Genomic DNA, 18,546 nt, shown 5'->3' with positions numbered 1-18,546 from the left:
TACACAGATGAGAACCACAACCAAGATCAAGTACCCAAGTTTTCAAACTTGCATGGTTAATCTCAATCATATGAATATAAGATGACATACCAACAGGAGTGACGCGGCCTGCTTTTATGTCCTCACGGTACACGGGACAGTTCCTCCTCCAATGTCCAGTCTTGTGACAATGGTGGCACTCAACGTTACCGTCCTTGCTTTTTGCCTTGCCTTGTGAGCCACTAGTCTCACCAGGCCCACTCTTACCGTTTCCTGACTTCTTAAACTTTGGCTTTCCTACAGTTAGGTCGCCGTGAGCTTTGCCCTTACCCTTATTCTTGTTGGAAATCATGAGAACATCTTGCTTCATGCTCCCACTCAATTTCATATCCTTCTCGGTCTGTACGAGAAGTGAGTGTAGCTCATGAGGACTTTTCTTCATGTCATTCGTGTAGTAATTTGCCCTGAAAAGGGCAAAACCATCATGAAGTGAATGAAGCATACGGTCAATGACTATGCTCTCACTGATTTTGCAATCAAGTGCCTCCAGTTTCTCGACATTCTCAATCATGTTAAGAATGTGTGGGCTAACCGGTTGGCCCTTCTGGAGTTTCGCATCAAAGAAGCGACAGGTATGCTCATAAGTAACGATTCTCGGTGCTTTTGAGAACTCATTAGTGAGCGTGGTGAAAATCTTGTTTGCACCTTGGGCTATGAAGCGTCTTTGAAAATTGGTTTCCATTGCAAAAATGAGTACGTTATTTATCGCACCCGCTTCCATGATGAAGTCACTATAAGCAAGTGACTCGTTAGCTCTTGCATTGGGGCCTGGGTTTGGCGGTATTGGCTCAGTTAATTACTTGAGCTTACCGTCAGCAATGGCAGCATTCCGTAATGATGCCTCCCAGTCCGCAAAGTTGGACCCGTCATTCTTCAGTCGTGTGGACTGATTCATGTGGTCCATGAAAGTTTTGAGCCAGGACTCGCTTTGTAACGCCCCGTAAATTTCGGACCGTTAATATATTTCGAAAATAATTAATTAATCAAGTAAAATTTGACAATAATGTATTTAAAGTAAAAATAATACAAAGAAATATAATTTTATTATATTTTGAAGAAAAGTATTTATTTTGATAGTTTTGAAATGTTAAAAATAGTTTAAACCGTGTAAAATCTTTTATTTCGAAATAAGGGCGTATCGGGGGGAAAATGACAATTCGTTTGAACGTTGGGTAAACGAATTTGGAAATGGGTCGTATGAATACTCAATTTTATTGTAATCTCGTGTTTTAAAGACTTTGGACTTGACGGAATTTGCGTTTGACTTACGGATTTAATTATTATTGAAACGAGTCAAAACCGACTCGTTAAAAATCCCGACTAAAAATTCCGTACGTACTTTTCTCCTTTCCTTTCTCCTTCACGCGCACCAGCCCCCATTTCCCTTCAATTTTCTGGTTTTTTTTTTATCTTCATCCCTAACATCTCCAAAAAATACCATTAAACATAAAACTCAAGCAAAATCGTCACAAAATCTTCGTTTCTTGTCCGTTTTTCGCATAATTTACCTTTCCGGAATCCCCTCGCCACGATCTACAACTTAGTATGTTCTAATTTCAATTTTCATTAAGTTCTTTTAAGACCAAATTTCGGTGATTTTGGTTTTGTGCTTAATTTTTGTGTTTTTGATTGTTAAATTAGGTGAAGGATTGGAAGACGAGTTCGGGGACTCGTATATTGTAGAGGATAGCGGTTAGTTGTGGTTAGGGTTTCGGTTTTGAGGACTAATTGCTCATTTTCTAGCTTAAGGTAACATATTTCGAGTTACTCGACGAAAGATCGTCACATGTTTTTGATTTTTGTATGTTTGGTGAATTTTTGTTGGGTAGTAATTTTCACATGTTAAACTTAGTTGCATGCAAGCTTAATTTGTGCCTTTTGGTAGTTTAAATTATCAAAGTTGAATTGGGGACGATTAATTAATTTTCAGACGGTCTTATAATGTATAAAAATGAAAAAAAAAAGAGAAGAAATGGTGCGGCAGCGGGCCCGGCAGCAGCCGGCAGGCCCACGGCAGCCCGACCGGTCTTGGGGTTGGCCCGGGTCGGTCCGTTGCTTGTTTCGCGGTTTTCCATGCTTTGTCCGTCATTTTAGGTTCATCACGGATATAAATAGAATGAGTATACATGGTTAAAGTTGTTAAGAGAATCACAAAAGTAGCTAAAAGTTATGCTAATGGTAGAAAAATTATGTTATATTGACAATTATCACATGTTAGGATAATTTACAAAATGAATTTTATAGCTATAATTGAAATGTTTTGTTGATTGTGCCGAAAACTGAGCCTTAGTCCCTTTGACTGATGCGATGTCAGTTAATTGAGTGATTGGTCACCAAATTTGACCTGCACTGTCGCGGGTCAGGGTTGCGGGTAAAAATTTGGTTGAATGAATTAGATAATCGGCCTTTTTCTTGTTTTAGGCCATTTATTATATCTCTATTTCACATGTGTAGTTAATTGAATTTAAATAGCTTCTTATTTAGTTAGTTGAATTTAAATAGCTTCTTATTTTGTAGAAATGGCCCTAGTTTCCCCTAAAGCCTTTTATATTGTTATAACTGCTAGGATTGGAAATTAGTAGTGAATTCTTATTGAGGAACTGTTGGATTGTATGCTGTAAATAGATATTTATATAGCCTTTCACATGATAGAATGTTAGCATTTAGGTTGGTAAGTAGGACTTTTTGCCCTCTTAAGGTTAAGTGGGTGTCTTACTTGACTTGTGTGGTGAGTTTTGGGTGGTGTGGGCTAAAATATTCAAGCTGGGACTAGCTGTGACTAGGTCCTAGGTGAGTATTTCGGCCTTCATCATAGATAGGTCTTTATAGTCTCTGACGAGTATATGTTCACCGCTTGATAGCCTTTGTGTTCCTGACTAGTGGATGTTTATCCAAGTTGGGGCATGACCTCAGGTACTAATTTTGATAGTATGGGGTCAGCTTAAGTACTAGCCGACCCTTCGGTGGTGTCCTTAGGGTACTCACTTCACTTTGTTTTAAAAAAAGTTGTGAGTCTTGGGTGCGGTGGTGTGTATCCGCATGTCTAGGTCTCTTGATTTTAGGCTAGGGTTGTGTTGTCTCTTGGCCATGTTTTCTTAATAGTAACCGCTGAGCCAAGATACCGGTTCGATTACCTTCCCTACCTCGTGGTATAGACTTGAGTTACAAAGTGACTATTGACGGTGCTAAGAACTTATGCCTGTCTTTGATATATTGCCCTTTCTTGTTTGATGATTCTATGAATCATAGAAGGTGAGATGCAAGCCGGCTATGGTTGATAGAGTTTGGATTACAATTTGTTATATGATTCACATGATAGTTAGTTGGGTCAGTTTAGGGGTCATTTGTTAGAATACATGATAAGTAAAGGGTTTATCAAATTGTTTACATGTTACACTACATGTTACATTAATTTTGACGATTCGTGGCTGGGAGGACTCGAAGTTACTCCCCACTGAATTGTGGCTTTCGTGTTTGTATAAAATGCGATTGACAGGTTGTTGATGCTTAGTTGGGGTCACAGACGGCTAGTGAGCAAGGAACCTTGGACCTAGTTTTGGCTATTTTATTAGTAAACCTTTTACACTTTTGGTTTGTATATAATTTGAAGGGACATATGTCTCCCTTTCTATTTTTGGTTTGTATCTTTATATTTCCGCGTCTTAAGCTATGTATGTAAATTAGTTTATCAGTTGTTGCAGGGTTTTTGACACTCTTCTTGAGTTGGAATTGGTTGTGAATGGTTTAGTTAGAAAAGTTTTTTGGAAATTGCAGGTTTTGGACTAGTTGAACCATTTACAAACATATCCTACCAGTTTTTCTGTAGAAATTACGCATTTAAGTAGTTAGATAACGCTAAATATCAAGGGTGTCACACGCGTGCAAGTGTGGCACTTGGCATAAGGATATCATTATTTCCAGCCATTTGTTGTAAGAAGTATTATCAATATAAAACGAATTCTACACTGCGAAAAGAAGAAGAAAAATATAATAAGCATACTCATCGTTATGATTTAAGTCTAATGCAAAACTGTTATAATGCGAAGACTCAAGCATTTATACAATTGACCTCCCTCAAGAATTATATAAATGATCCCAAGACTCAATTATCTGTAAATTGATAAGCCAACCTCTTGGCTAATTCTACTTTTAGAATTCTTGGTTGATAAATTTCTGTAAATTCTATCTATAATCCATCATAATCTCGAGAAACTCTTCGGATTATAATGTTGAGGTAAAATAAGTCAACACAAACTACTCACCCAACGTAGAAGGGGTCATATGGAGAGTAAGGTCCTATATGCCTACCGACGAAGGAGGGATTCATAGATGTTTGGCCTATAAAGACTAGTCTCAATTTTAGTTTTAGAGGAAGATCCCATCAACTTTATTTTAATTCATTTTAAGTGAACTAATATCTAGCATGCGAGAATGAATAAACTAAGATGATGGCTTAAAATAGTGTGACATCTTTATGTCCATGATAACTAACATCCAAACTATATGAGTCAATTTTCATGTATATAAGTAGGTGGTTTGGTTTAGACGGAATATGATGCACTAACTATCAAGCGAAGAAAAGCAATAATAATGAAAAAACGTAAAACAAAACAAAGTCCTAGTGTGGCCTATCTACCAAAATGAACATAAATACAACTTTGGAATCCTTCCTAGGACCCTATAAGCTTGTCGTGATGTTCTATCTTGGTCCATGTAGCGGGAGTGAGCAATCCAATCTCCATCTTTAGTCTTCTCAAAATTACAATTAATAAATTACAAAATAAACCTATTTACATTCTAATTTCAAAAACATAATACTAAAAAAAATTAAAGGAGATTCGAGATCTCAAAATTACATCAAGATTATGTTTCCATCATTACGAAAACATAATCAACTAAGGCCACACTAGGTAATACAAATTACAACCGATTGCAAAAATACGTAAATAAACCATTCAACGATTCATTCAACTAAATAAAATGCATCAACAATAAATTAATCATTCAAGACATAATTCCTTAATTATGTAGAGTAATTTATCCAAACCACCTATTTAAATGATCAAAATTATGTGACAATTCCTCAATTACTCACATTAATTCCAATATTAATACACATTAACTTGTAATGTGAATTAATCTAACATCATTTTAAACCACTTTAAAATAATTGAGTATCTAAAATTTGTGAACCTTTTCACAACAAACAATCATACATTATAGATTTAATGTATAATAATTATTGGCCAAAATAAACAAAAACCGAAATTTTTTTTTTCTGCTCTCGGCAATCAGCCCAAAAATTTGGAAAAACAGTTTTTTTTTTTTTTTTTTTTTTTTTTTTTTTTTTTTTTTAATTGCTCTCGGCATTCATGCCCTAAAAAAAGAAAAACAGTTTTTTTTTTCTTTTTCGAGAAAACAACCCCTTTTTATATGAACAATTTGTTTAAAGTTGCTAGTATAACAAGATTGACATAATCATCAACTTTTAATTTAAACATAGATCCAAACTAGATAATTCAATTTAACCTCTTAAAAATGAATATCTAAATCATGATTAAATCGATTATCTGAATATTTGATTCATCACAATTGATTTGAACATTATTAAATTAATGAATCATGATTCTTAAACAACAATTTAAAATCATGTGTGCCAAAAACTATATAGCAAAAACAAATGAACATCATCAATCAAAACAATTTCAATTTAATTCTAATTAAATCAAAACATCTACAAATTTATCATATTATCATCTTAACATATTAAAACAACAATATCAATAAATCAAAATGGAAACAAGGCATAAAAAACAGAAAACCCTCTCAGCAAAAAAATGGTGCGGCCGAAAGAATTTTTTTTTTTTTTTTTTCAATCCATTTATGAAAATCATATAAAATAATTTCGTGGCCTATGCTCTGATACCACTTGTGGGAAATATCGGTATATTTCATCAAGAAAATTTCGGATTATAACGAAATTATGAAATATGAAATTACGAGTCATAAACGAATTGCATAAACAAAAGAATAGAGATTAGATTTAACCTTCAGTCCTAGCAATTTGGCCTAAGAACAAATATCGAGATCGATATTCTCCTAATCGTTGCACCCAAAATGCTCTGAGAAATGCCCCCTTTTTGCTAGAAAAGGAACCCTAATTCCTAAATAATTTTTTTAGGGTTTTTTGTGATGAGAATAGGAGGGAAAAACAAGTAAGTAAAAAAATCTTCCCTCTCACCTATTATAACCGTAAAAAGGAGAAAAGAGGGGAAGAATTTTTCTTCTTATTTTTCTCTCTCCTTGAACCGTGTAACTACCGAAAAATAAGAAGAAAATCTTCTTATTTTAGGTTGTTATCATATTTGTATAGAATGTGTATAATTATCAATTGTCATTTATGTCGTCATGTATTAATAAGTCCACACACAACAGTTTGTAGTCGATTTATTAATACCGGTCTGTCAACATTTATTATGACAATTTCGTATAATATATACATTAACTATAAATATCGCATATTTATAATTTGCTAATTAAATATAACCGTTTATGTTTAATTACGAATTAACATCTTAATTCGTTTAAGCTAACATTATATACAATAATTAAATATAACAGTTTATATTCAGTTTACGAATTAACAATTAATTCGTCTCAGCTGATATTATTTAATTGTATTAAATAATCGACTCATCATCACATTGACTAACCTTTTAGTCAAATACATGGACTAACCTTTTACTCATATAAGGCATCAATGTGATTATATTTTCATATAATCACATCTCTCAAACACATCCTTTAGGTGTGACTTTTAGGGACCAGTTGATCACCGCCATCAGTATGATAATAACGTCAAGCTTCTAGCAAGCCAACCGTTATTAGTAAACGTTAATCAACTGATAAAATACTAAGTATACCGTCCTTCCTGAATGAAAACATTTGAAATTTTTGGATTGATTTACAGCCAGCCATCTAAAATTTTTCGTTCCTTAATTCAAATGCGAGCTTTGATTACTCAACCTGAAATGATCCAATCTAAAACCACTCGGCCTAACAATGATCAGATTAGAATTATTTTAAGTTGACCCAAAATAATTGGAAATAACTAATTTGAATTCACATATGGTATTATATGCACATACTCCAGGTAATTATTCTGGTATTATATGCACATAAATACAAACAAAAAATTATCAAATGCAATTTATAAATATACCAGGTAATTTATTATTCTAAAACTCACCTTTTTTTAGTCACATTATTAATAAAATCTGGTATTATAACCATGGGTGAGCCAAAATGACCTAAAACAACGTATTATACTCCAAACATGAATTGATTCACTAAAAGTATGACGCAACCAAACTGACAAAATCGATTTGAATTCTCTTGAATTAGACCTAGACCTAGTAAACGGGTCAATCGGGCCAAGATTTGAGTTGGTTCAGTTCAAGTTAGATTAATTTCACATTTCCAAGAGTTCAGTCAACGTCATTTTGAGTCCGTGTCATTTGGGTTATATTGGGTCGAGTTCGGGTGTTGGGCCAGGTTGTGTCATTTAGGCTGGGTCAATTTTGCTAAGTCTAACTAGACCCTAACCTATACAAAGTATAATACATACGTTTCGGCCCTAACCAAATTGACCCAACTAAGACTCGACCCGACTGTTCCTTGCAATGGTCAGGTCTATCATTCAAAGATGTATTTTGATATATGCAAATTCTAGCAAATTCTAATATAAAACAGCGTTTTGTATATATACGATATACCATTAAAAACGACTAATTCTAATGTAAAACAGAAGTTAAATGATACCTTCATTTTTAAATTCATAAACTAATACTTTGTATATTATTCAAGTTCTTTATTAAGTATAACATAACATTATTATTTTCAATGGCCTCCTAAAAGAGGCAATCTTAGTGTCATATTGCTCTTGTTTTCAATTGTATAAACAATTTATAGTTTCAAACTTAGAAACTTTTAGCAAATTGGTTAAAATCTACAGAATTGGCAAATGTTTAGCATATTTTTTTATTTTTAATGTGAACTACATGAAATGATGAAAACATGTTCATTGTCTAAAAGGATTGAGATCCAAAGTTAAATTACCAAATTTTAATTTAGGAAAATTTATTCTCAAGCATATCAAATATGGATATTGTTCCATAAGTGATCAATAATTTATCTTTCCTAAAAATTAACTAAATTACTTAAATATAAATAATAAGTATATATTGGAGATTATGTCTTATTTGCTTATATTAATTAAGTTTGAATGAAGTTAATATAGGCAAATAAGTGGAAAATAGTCTATTATATATAACCAACATACAAATTGCATTGCTTAGCTAGAAGAATAATACATGGAAAACTGGAATGTTCTACCATTATGGAAGAAAATTGGCGAGTGAGTCGAATTTTACGAAGATTTTGACGATGTATTTGGAAGAGGTTGTAGTGATTATTGGAGAAAAACACTGAAAACAGCAAAACGATTCGTCATCAACACAAATTCAATGGTTATTACTTGCCGAACCACCATGTACGTAGACGCGTCGGCTATACAGTCTCTATAACAATAAGGTTTTGTCCGTTGAACTGCCTAAGACATCAACCACACGTAATCAGACCAATGATGATGATGGCACGAGCGTGTCTCTCTTGTTGCCACCGAGCAAAGACGATGACGGGCTTGCACACTGGAGGTACTTCTCTTTAATTTCCGTGGTTAGCTAATTTATGTCCCCAAGTTGGCTTGAATATCACGAACACCCTAATAAATTCGATTGTCCGGCCTTTCGTGACCATGTCATAGAGCGTAACTGAAACTCGTTACAGTGAGATTCTGAAACATACCTTTACATGTTTTCCAAATTTCCATTGTCCTAAAATCCATCGACCAATAGCGAGATTCCAAGGTGTGCGTGTCATGGGTTTTCATGATCTGAGCTTAGGTTGGAAAATCGACAAATTTTATAAAGGTCAGTCATGTCGTAGCAAATCCACCTTACCTCTATGGGTAGAAGTTCCCTACTAGACTATTTTCCACTTATTTGCCTAAAATTAACTTCATTCAAACTTAGTTATTAGTTATGTTCTATAATGTTCTCCGTCATACACGAGTATTATGTTTTAAGTGCATCTGAGATTATGTCTTACGAGCATGTTAATAGAGCAGTCAGAAATGTTCAAGCCATTAGTAGGTCGCAGCTCGCAAATCATCTCAAGCCTATTCACCAGTAAGTTTATTCATTATCGGGTCATCATTTTTGGCTAATTGAGCCATCGGTATATTATAGGCTGACAATAAAACTATCAACGCGAATGCAGATTCTAACCAGCTTCAAAATACATTACAAACAACACCACCGAAACCGGCACTTACAAGCCCTAAATACAAACTGTAGGTTGAGATGATAACTCAACATATCAATATTTAACTAATAATTAGATTAACTTAAAACAACTAGCTAGTTTAATAAGGTAAACTATTTAACACAATTAACCTTACAAACTGCAACCTAAACTTTGTGATGCTTGGAATTAGAGTCACCACAACCTGAATCAAAACAAACACCCAAGAAAAAACATACATGGATTTGGACAAAATTAAGAGAAAATTTGAAAAACACGAACAAAACAAACACCCAAGAAAAAACATACATCAGCTGCCCCCTCCCCCCAAAAAAAAAAAAAACATTCAGGGATTTAGACAAAATTAAGAGGAAAAAAAAAATAAAGAGTTGAAAACACATGTGATTTACCAAGTCATCATGCATGATGATCATGATCAAGATAAGTCATTTGATTATGAAAGTACGACCCGCAAGTGTTACATAAGACATCATTCCTATGTATACGGTTTTCGTGTTGGATACTTAGATAAGTCTGTCTTTGTTGTCGAAGGATGCAACGATTTTGCTATTTCCATCGCAATCTTGATGCTTACATTTCCACGGACCCTTGTAATTATCCATAATTAAAAAGCCTGGGAGGTGTAGAGGATATAAGGAAAGATTAGTTTTATTATTGAGAATTATGTATGATGAATTGATAAGAATACGTACAATAGGCCTACATTTATAATGTAAGAGAGACACTTATCAATACGATATACTCTCACTACGCCAATTCTGGCCATCAATTAGGAGCGTATCACAACGGTTTTATGCATATAATAACGACACTTACTTTTGCATAATAGCATGATAGTAAATCAATAACTCCAGTCAAATTTCAAAGCATTATTGAAGTTGGTTGAAAGTGACTTTTTCTCTAGTTTTAAGATAATACTGAGGTAGCTGAGACCATTCGCATTAGTGAATTCTCGCCAATTTTCACTCTACACGTTTTTCACCTTTTCTCTCTCCAATTCCCCGTCCACCTCACCTTTTCACTCACCACCAAAATTCATCAAAAAATATCAAAAAATACCCACATCAACAAATACTCAACTTTCTTTCTTTTTCATTCTTTACTATACCCCACATCAACAAATGTCATGTTTCTAGTGGACCAAGTGATTAAATAAAGGGAAAAAAAACAATTCAATTCTTTATGTAAAAGTAAACAATGTGGTCCCACTATCTCACTTCTCACATGTTTTCGCACAGGCGAGAATTCTCGCAAGAAATGTTGTCATTTCCTTACTCATGTGGCAACTTTTGATTTTTATATTATTTTCTAATATTCACGAGAATGCACGAAGACATCGTTGTGGATGGTCTGACTGCTCTAATTAGCTACCAAAGAATGTACGGAGTGCTAAATTTACCGCTAAATTTCTTTATCACGAACAAGTTTTTAAACATCACATGTACAAGATATCTTGTTTTTGCAAACCAGTTTAGTACGCGGTTTTATAAACTACTACGAGTAAGATTTTCCGAACAAATGAACCAAATTTAAAACCGGGCAGTACCTGGTATCTCACTACTTTAAAACCCGGATCAAAAAGCTAGTTACTCATAATCGAATCTGTCCCGGCTTTGAGTTTTTAGGATCGGGTTTCAATTTTGGTTTAAGATTCTAAATTGGAAACGGTTTTTCTCCTCACCCTTTCCTATTTCCATATTTTCATATTATACCCAACCTAGTTTTTATACGTAAACCCTGGTGGTAGAGCTAGGGGTGCGTTGGATCGAATAACCGTCCTTCCTGAATAAAAACATTTGAAATTTTTGTGGGAAATATCGGTATATTTCATCAAGAAAATTTCGGATTATAACGAAATTATGAAATATGAAATTACGAGTCATAAACGAATTGCATAAACAAAAGAATAGAGATTTAGAATTAACCTTTGATCCTAGCAATTTGGCCTAAGAACAAATATCGAGATCGATATTCTCCTAATCGTTGCACCCAAAATGCTCCCGAGAAATGCCCCTTTTTGCTAGAAAAGGAACCCTAATTCCTAAATAATTTTTTTAGGGTTTTTTGTGATGAGAATATGAGGGAAAAACAAGTAAGTAAAAAAATCTTCCCTCTCACCTATTATAACCGTAAAAAGGAGAAAAGAGGGGAAGAATTTTTCTTCTTATTTTTTTCTCTCCTTGAACCGTGTAACTACCGAAAAATAAGAAGAAAATCTTCTTATTTTAGGTTGTTATCATATTTGTATAGAATGTGTATAATTATCAATTGTCATTTATGTCGTCATGTATTAATAAGTCCACACACAACAGTTTGTAGTCGATTTATTAATACCGGTCTGTCAACATTTATTATGACAATTTCGTATAATATATACATTAACTATAAATATCGCATATTTATAATTTGCTAATTAAATATAACCGTTTATGTTTAATTACGAATTAACATCTTAATTCGTTTAAGCTAACATTATATACAATAATTAAATATAACAGTTTATATTCAGTTTACGAATTAACAATTAATTCGTCTCAGCTGATATTATTTAATTGTATTAAATAATCGACTCATCATCACATTGACTAACCTTTTAGTCAAATACATGGACTAACCTTTTAGTCAAATACATGGACTAACCTTTTAGTCATATAAGGCATCAATGTGATTATATTTTCATATAATTTACATCTCTCAAACACATCCTTTAGGTGTGACTTTTAGGGACCAGTTGATCACCGTCATCAGTATGATAATAACGTCAAACTTCTAGCAAGCCAACCGTTATTAGTAAACGTTAATCAACTGATAAAATACTAAGTATACCCTGTGAACCGATAAGAGATTTATGAACGTTATCACAGTAACTGCGGAGGACACTAGCTCCAACAATTTTTGGATTGATTTTTAGCCAGCCTCCTAAAATTTTTTCTTCCTTAATTCAAATGCAAGCTTTGATTACCCAGCCTGAAATGATCTTATCTAAAACCACTCGACCTAACAATGATCTGATCAGAATTATTTTAAGTTGAACTAAAATAATTGGAAATAACTAATTTGAAATCACATCTGGTATTATATGCACATACTCCAGGTAATTATTCTGGTATTATATGCACATAAATACAAACAATAAATTATCAAATGCAATTTATAAATATACCAGGTAAATATTCTAAAACTCACCTTTTTTAGTCACATTAATTAATAAAATCTGGTATTATGACCATGAGTGAGCCAAAATGACCTAAAACAATGTATTATACTCCAAACATGAATTGACTCACTCAAAGTATGTCACAACCGAACTGACGAAGCCGATTTGAATTCTCTCGAATTAGACCTAGACCTAGTAAACGGGTCGGGTCAAGATTTGGGTTGGTTCAGTTCGAGTTAGATTAATTTCGCATTTCCAAGAGTTCAGTCAACGTCATTTTGAGTCCGTGTCATTTGGGTTATACTGGGTCGAGTTCGGGTGTTGGGTCAGGTTATTCAGGTTGTGTCATTTAGGCTGGGTCAATTTTGCTAAGTCTAACTAGACCCTAACCTATACAAAGTATAATACATCCGTTTCGGCCCTAACCAAATTGACCCAACTAAGACTCGACCCGACTGTTCCTTGCAGTGGTCAGGTCTATCATTCAAAGATGCATATTGATATATGCAAATTCTAGCAAATTCTACTGTAAAACAGCTTTTTGTATATATACGATATACCATTAAAAACGACTAATTATACTGTAAAACAGTACTTAAATTTTAAATTCATAAACTAATACTCCGTATTATGCAATTTCTTTTTTAAGTATAACATAACATTATTTTTTTTTTTTTCAAGAAATGCACGTCCTATTTTATTCATCCATAAAGGGTAGAAATAGGAATTGGTTCTTACAAAAGAGTATCCAAGTTAAGCATAAATAAGGTTGAGATGACTTAGCACCTCATCACGTTCATTGTCCTGTATACTAAGAAGTCGAACCCCTACAATAAACTGGATGTGACTAACTAAAACCTGAGGGTTATACTCTTTACCATCAAAGATCCTCATATTTCGCTCCTGCCATGTAGCATATGTGGTAGCTATCAGACAACAGCGAAACCAACTAGACTTCCAATGCTTGTTCGTATATCTATAATTGCACCAAGTCAGCTCCTGCTAGAGATCAACAGTCCGTCCTTGAATGCCCATCCAACCCAACATATGCTTCCATAATTCCCCAGAGAAAGCACACATAAAAAAAACAAGTGGGAGTATGTGTAGCACCCCGATTTTCCGGCCAAGATAATTGGAGCGTTACCATCTCGGTTTTCCGAGGTAGGGTTTTAAAACTCCAATCAAAGAACATTTTATTAATGTAATGTTAAATGATTTACATAAACTTAAACAAATGAATAAAATAAAATACAACTCGTGACATTTATACTCTTCTAGCCAACTAGACTCGTCTCGTGATATCATCAAGCTCGTCCCGTCTCCCGCGTACTATCCAAACAAACTGAACATAACCTGCTCCCTATATGACCAAAGGATATCATATGGATTGACACAGGCCATCCCAAAAGACATAGGTGACAATGCACAGACACACAAACTTCAGTTTCAATAATAACTAAAGTGTGACTCCACTCGAGTGTGAACATGCGACATGATTATGATATGAATGAACCATCGTCAAGCAACCTCTACCACGGTACCGGGACACGCCCAGACATACCGACAACCTAGGTTGCACGGACACTTCTCTTAATTAGCCGTCCCGTGTCTGACACCGTGTCGGACACCGACACTCCTCGGACACACGCCTAAACGTGTCGGACACCTATAAAGCCGTGTCTAACTTCCAACTTTTATTTGGGCACGTGTCCGACGCGTGTCCATGGTATTTGGGCACGTGTCCGACGCGTGTCCTTGGTAATTTGACATCATTTGGGGTGAATGATGTTCTTTAGACGAAAAATGAGATGTCGAAAGAGATTGATTAGAATATAGATTTGGTTGGAAATGAAAATGAGTTATAATCAATGCCAAATTTTACCTTCACATATTTAAATTTAATATCAAATATTTTTACAAAAATAAAATCAAACGCTTATAACTAAAAAATATATATATTATTAAATTTAAATAACGTGTCCCGTGTCCTAAATTTCATGGGATGCCGTGTCCCGTGTCCGTGTCGTGTCCGTATCCGTGTCCGTGTCCGTTTTGGTGCTACCTAGCCGACAACCACAATAGTACCGGGACACGCCCAGATATACCGATAATCACAAACAGGTACCGGGACACGCCTAGACGTACCGGGTCCGGAAGCCAACCGGATCCCCTGCCAGACATCGTGTCTCAACCACACGAGTCCCTCCGTAACTCAAGCCATTAATGTGCACATCCTTCTTGGAGTGGGAAGCTCCAAGAGGAGACTTAAGCGCAAGACGGTCTCCCAACCGTCTTACGTCTCCAAAACAAGTAACCAAACAAACCACCATGTCCTCCGACATACAAGATGACACAACAAATACGATATACCATATAACATGCCAATTACCGACTCACTCAATGCAAATGAACGATGAAAGACTCACTTTATAAATAAATACAACAATGAAACTGAGTAGGATAAACCTACCTCACAGCAAATCCGTATAAGCAAACTGTCACACAAGCTAGGCCCGTCTCGTAAAACCGTCTCACAAAACACATTTCCTAAAATACGATAATAATACAAATATGTATAAATATACTCATCTAGTCATGCAAATACGTATATAAATACATATAATATACTAATACGATACGTACACCAATATATATAATATACTAATATATTTATATCAATACGTATAAATATACTAATATATTATACAAATACGTAAACGACTAATTAAATAAATGAAACCCGTCCTATACTATACAAAAACCCGACTCACAACCCACACCCGACTACCCACAAAACTCCAGTATCCTTCACCGCCTACTCTCGCCACCGCCTACTGCCACCACCGTGGCCACCACCACCAGCCATGGTGGGCCATGGCCTGCACAGCGACCACAGCCGGCCCAACAACAATAACCAACGGCAACAATAACAACCCGCAACTACAACACCATGCATAACCCAACACCACCGTGGCTGACACCACCACCATGGTGTCGCCCTGACTACAGTGGGTCCAAGGGGGGCCACCATGGTGGCAGCCACCACCCACAACAGCAGTAACAACCGCGACACAACCGCAACAACAACAATAATAACCAACCCGACACCCCTCCTTCTTCCTCTGAAACCGCCACCACCAGCCACCTTCACGCCACCCACAACCACCACTCGACTCCTCTCACCACCCTCGACCTATATCTGCCCTTACCCAGATCCAAACCAGCCCGCAACCCCTTCAAAACCTCAGCCCTAACCGAGACACGCAAAACCGCCAAAAACCCATAAAACCTCTCAGTCAAATGCCCATGTACACGGTCAACGGTGGTCAAAGACACGGGTCAAAGATGAGTCGGGGACAAGGTGGGTCAACGGTATGAATAAATAAAATAAAGGCTAGTATAAGACGGTTTACCTTACGATCTCAAGGCGGAGGGACAAAATCTCCCTTTCTCTTCCTTTTTCTCTCTTTCTCTCATCTCTCATGTTTTGGGTGGATTTTGGTGGATTGTGTTAGGATAAGATGATGAGGGGATAGGATAAAGTATATAAGGTGAGGCGAAGTATAAATGTATACGTATACGCGTATCGTATTATGTATTATTATTATTATCATTACAACTTATTATTGTTATTATTATTATAACCGTCTAACAATAATTATTGTTATTGTTATATAATTATTAAATACGGAGTATTACAGCGTATCTCACCGGCCGTCTTACAAAGTACAAAGCGGTTGACCAAGTAGATGCCTCGTCTGATGAGGTTGTCCACAGTGGCCAACTTTTTCTGAGCAGCCAAGGCACAAATAAAACTATGCTTTGGGGTAGCAATGGGGTCCATATGACTTTTTCCCAACATACTTTTGCAAAATGAGGGCAAAGAAAATCATAAGCAGAACTAACCTGAAACGTACCATTGGCAGAGACACGGTTATTTAACATTTGTGCAGCAGAATCATCAGTACCACAAGTTTGTAGAAGAAGGTCTCTAACATGGAGGATCCCTCTCCAACTCTCAGAATGATGGTTACCAGGAGTAGTGCTCCAAATAGTACCAGTTTTTACATTCTATTCAATATTCCAGAGAGCCCAGAGAGAGTTTGTCAGGTGCTTTAATTTCCAAAGCCATTTGCATAAGTTGGCATTATTCCAAGAGAGAACTTCCTTAATATTGAACCCTCCCTCAACCAAAGGACAACAGCATGATTTCCAGCTTTTAAGATAAAGTTTATGCTTCTTCTCATCAACATTCCAGAGATAGTTTTTGCAAAACTTATTAATAAGCTTTAAAACAGCGTTGGGCAAGAGTACAGTGTTGCACCAGTAGTTGGTAAGTCCAAATAATATGGAGTAGAGTAGCTGCAACCGTCCAGCATATGAGATCAATTTTGTTGTCCAATGGTGGATAGATTACTGAATCTTCCTAAGCAGGCATTATACAATGAGAGAGGAAGCTTACTATCATGAAGGGGTAGTCCAAGGTATCTAAAAGGGAAAGCACCCTCAGAGTATTTTGTAAGATGCTTGATCATATTTTTTACCTCTTCAGTAACTCCACCAAAATAAATGTTAGTTTTATCAGTGTTAGCTACCAATCCTGAAACAGTGCCAAAAAGATCAAGAGTTTCTACCACAGCTTGAACAGATGGTACATCCCCTCTGATAAATATCATGAGATCGCCTGCAAATATTAAGTGTGTAAGTTTAATTCTTGCACACTTAGGATGGTAAGTGACTTGAGGCTTAGAGCAGATTAGCCTCAAGTGTCTAGACAAGATCTCCATACTCAACAGAAACAAATAAGGTGATAGGAGATCACCTTATCTTAATCCACCAGCACCTTTAAAGAATCCCACAAGGCCACCATTTACCCTAAGAGTAAACCAGGTAGACCTAATACAACCCATGATCCACTTGATAAACTATTGAGGGAATTTCAAACTACATAACATGCTCTCAACAAAGTTCCATTAGACAGAATCAAATGCTTTTCTGATATCTACCTTAATGAGACTCCTAGGAGAACAATTTTGCTGTTTATAGCCCTTAATAAGTGACTGAGAGAGCATTATGTTCTCAAAAATGTTCATGCCTTCCACAAAAGCTCCTTGCTCACTTCCAATGATCTTGCTTAGCAATGGCTTTTTCCTAGAAACCGGGATTTTACTTATGATTTTGTAGAAAATAGTGCAACAAGCAATTGGCCTGAAATATTTCACAGAGGAAACTACCTCTTTTTTTGGAGTTAGGGTAAGATCAACAATATTAGCTTGCTTTACAAGCTTACCAGTGTTGAAGTAAGATTGCACAGCATGAGTAAAGTCTTCACCAACAACAGCCCATGTAGACATAAAAAACCCAGCTGAAAAACCGTCATACCTAGGGCCTTTATTGTTTCCTATGGAGAAAAGGGGTCTCTGGACTTCCTCAGTGGTGACAGGTGCACATAAGAGGTGATAATCATCAGTGCTAAGACAGGTCCCACTAGCCACAAGGGCAGTATCAAGGCTCTGAGTAGCATGTGGGGTACCTAATAGCTCTTAATAGTAGACAACAAAAGCATAGTTCACATTATCCACTCCATGGACAGTGAGGCCATGGTGGTTAGAGATGCAACCCACAATACTTTGTTGTTTCCTCTTTTCAATATGAGCAAAAAAGTAATTAGTAGGACAATCATTCAGCTTAATCCCATGGATCTTAGCTCGTTGGTGGAGCATGCTGATTTCAGCTTTTTTAAAGTTCCTGTAATCAGTAATCAATTGAGATTCCTCAGCCAAGAGAGTAGCATCAGTAGAGTGGACACTTAGACTTTGATGACATTTTTTAAGTTGATCCTCGGTTACCAACACCTTTTGGGAGAGGCCATTATAGTCCTGCTTGTGCAGTTGAGTAAGTTTCTGTTTAACAGCAGAAAGCTTTTTGAATAGTTGATACATAAGAGAGCCCTTATAAGTAGTATG

General features: G+C 35.7%; 1 long non-coding RNA gene across 1 annotated transcript; it reads left to right on the top strand.

The window, feature by feature from the left end:
* The first annotated feature begins 1,487 nt into the window (after positions 1 to 1,487).
* On the top strand, positions 1,488 to 3,761 carry LOC141652193 (uncharacterized). The gene is made up of 3 exons (XR_012547020.1): positions 1,488 to 1,582; positions 1,681 to 1,788; positions 3,536 to 3,761. It is a non-coding gene; the product is annotated as an uncharacterized LOC141652193 (long non-coding RNA).
* Positions 3,762 to 18,546: the final 14,785 nt, after the last annotated feature.

Source organism: Silene latifolia, chromosome 4 (genome assembly GCF_048544455.1).
Source record: "Silene latifolia isolate original U9 population chromosome 4, ASM4854445v1, whole genome shotgun sequence".
NCBI lineage: Eukaryota > Viridiplantae > Streptophyta > Magnoliopsida > Caryophyllales > Caryophyllaceae > Silene > Silene latifolia.
This window is presented reverse-complemented; position numbering and strand designations above follow the sequence as displayed.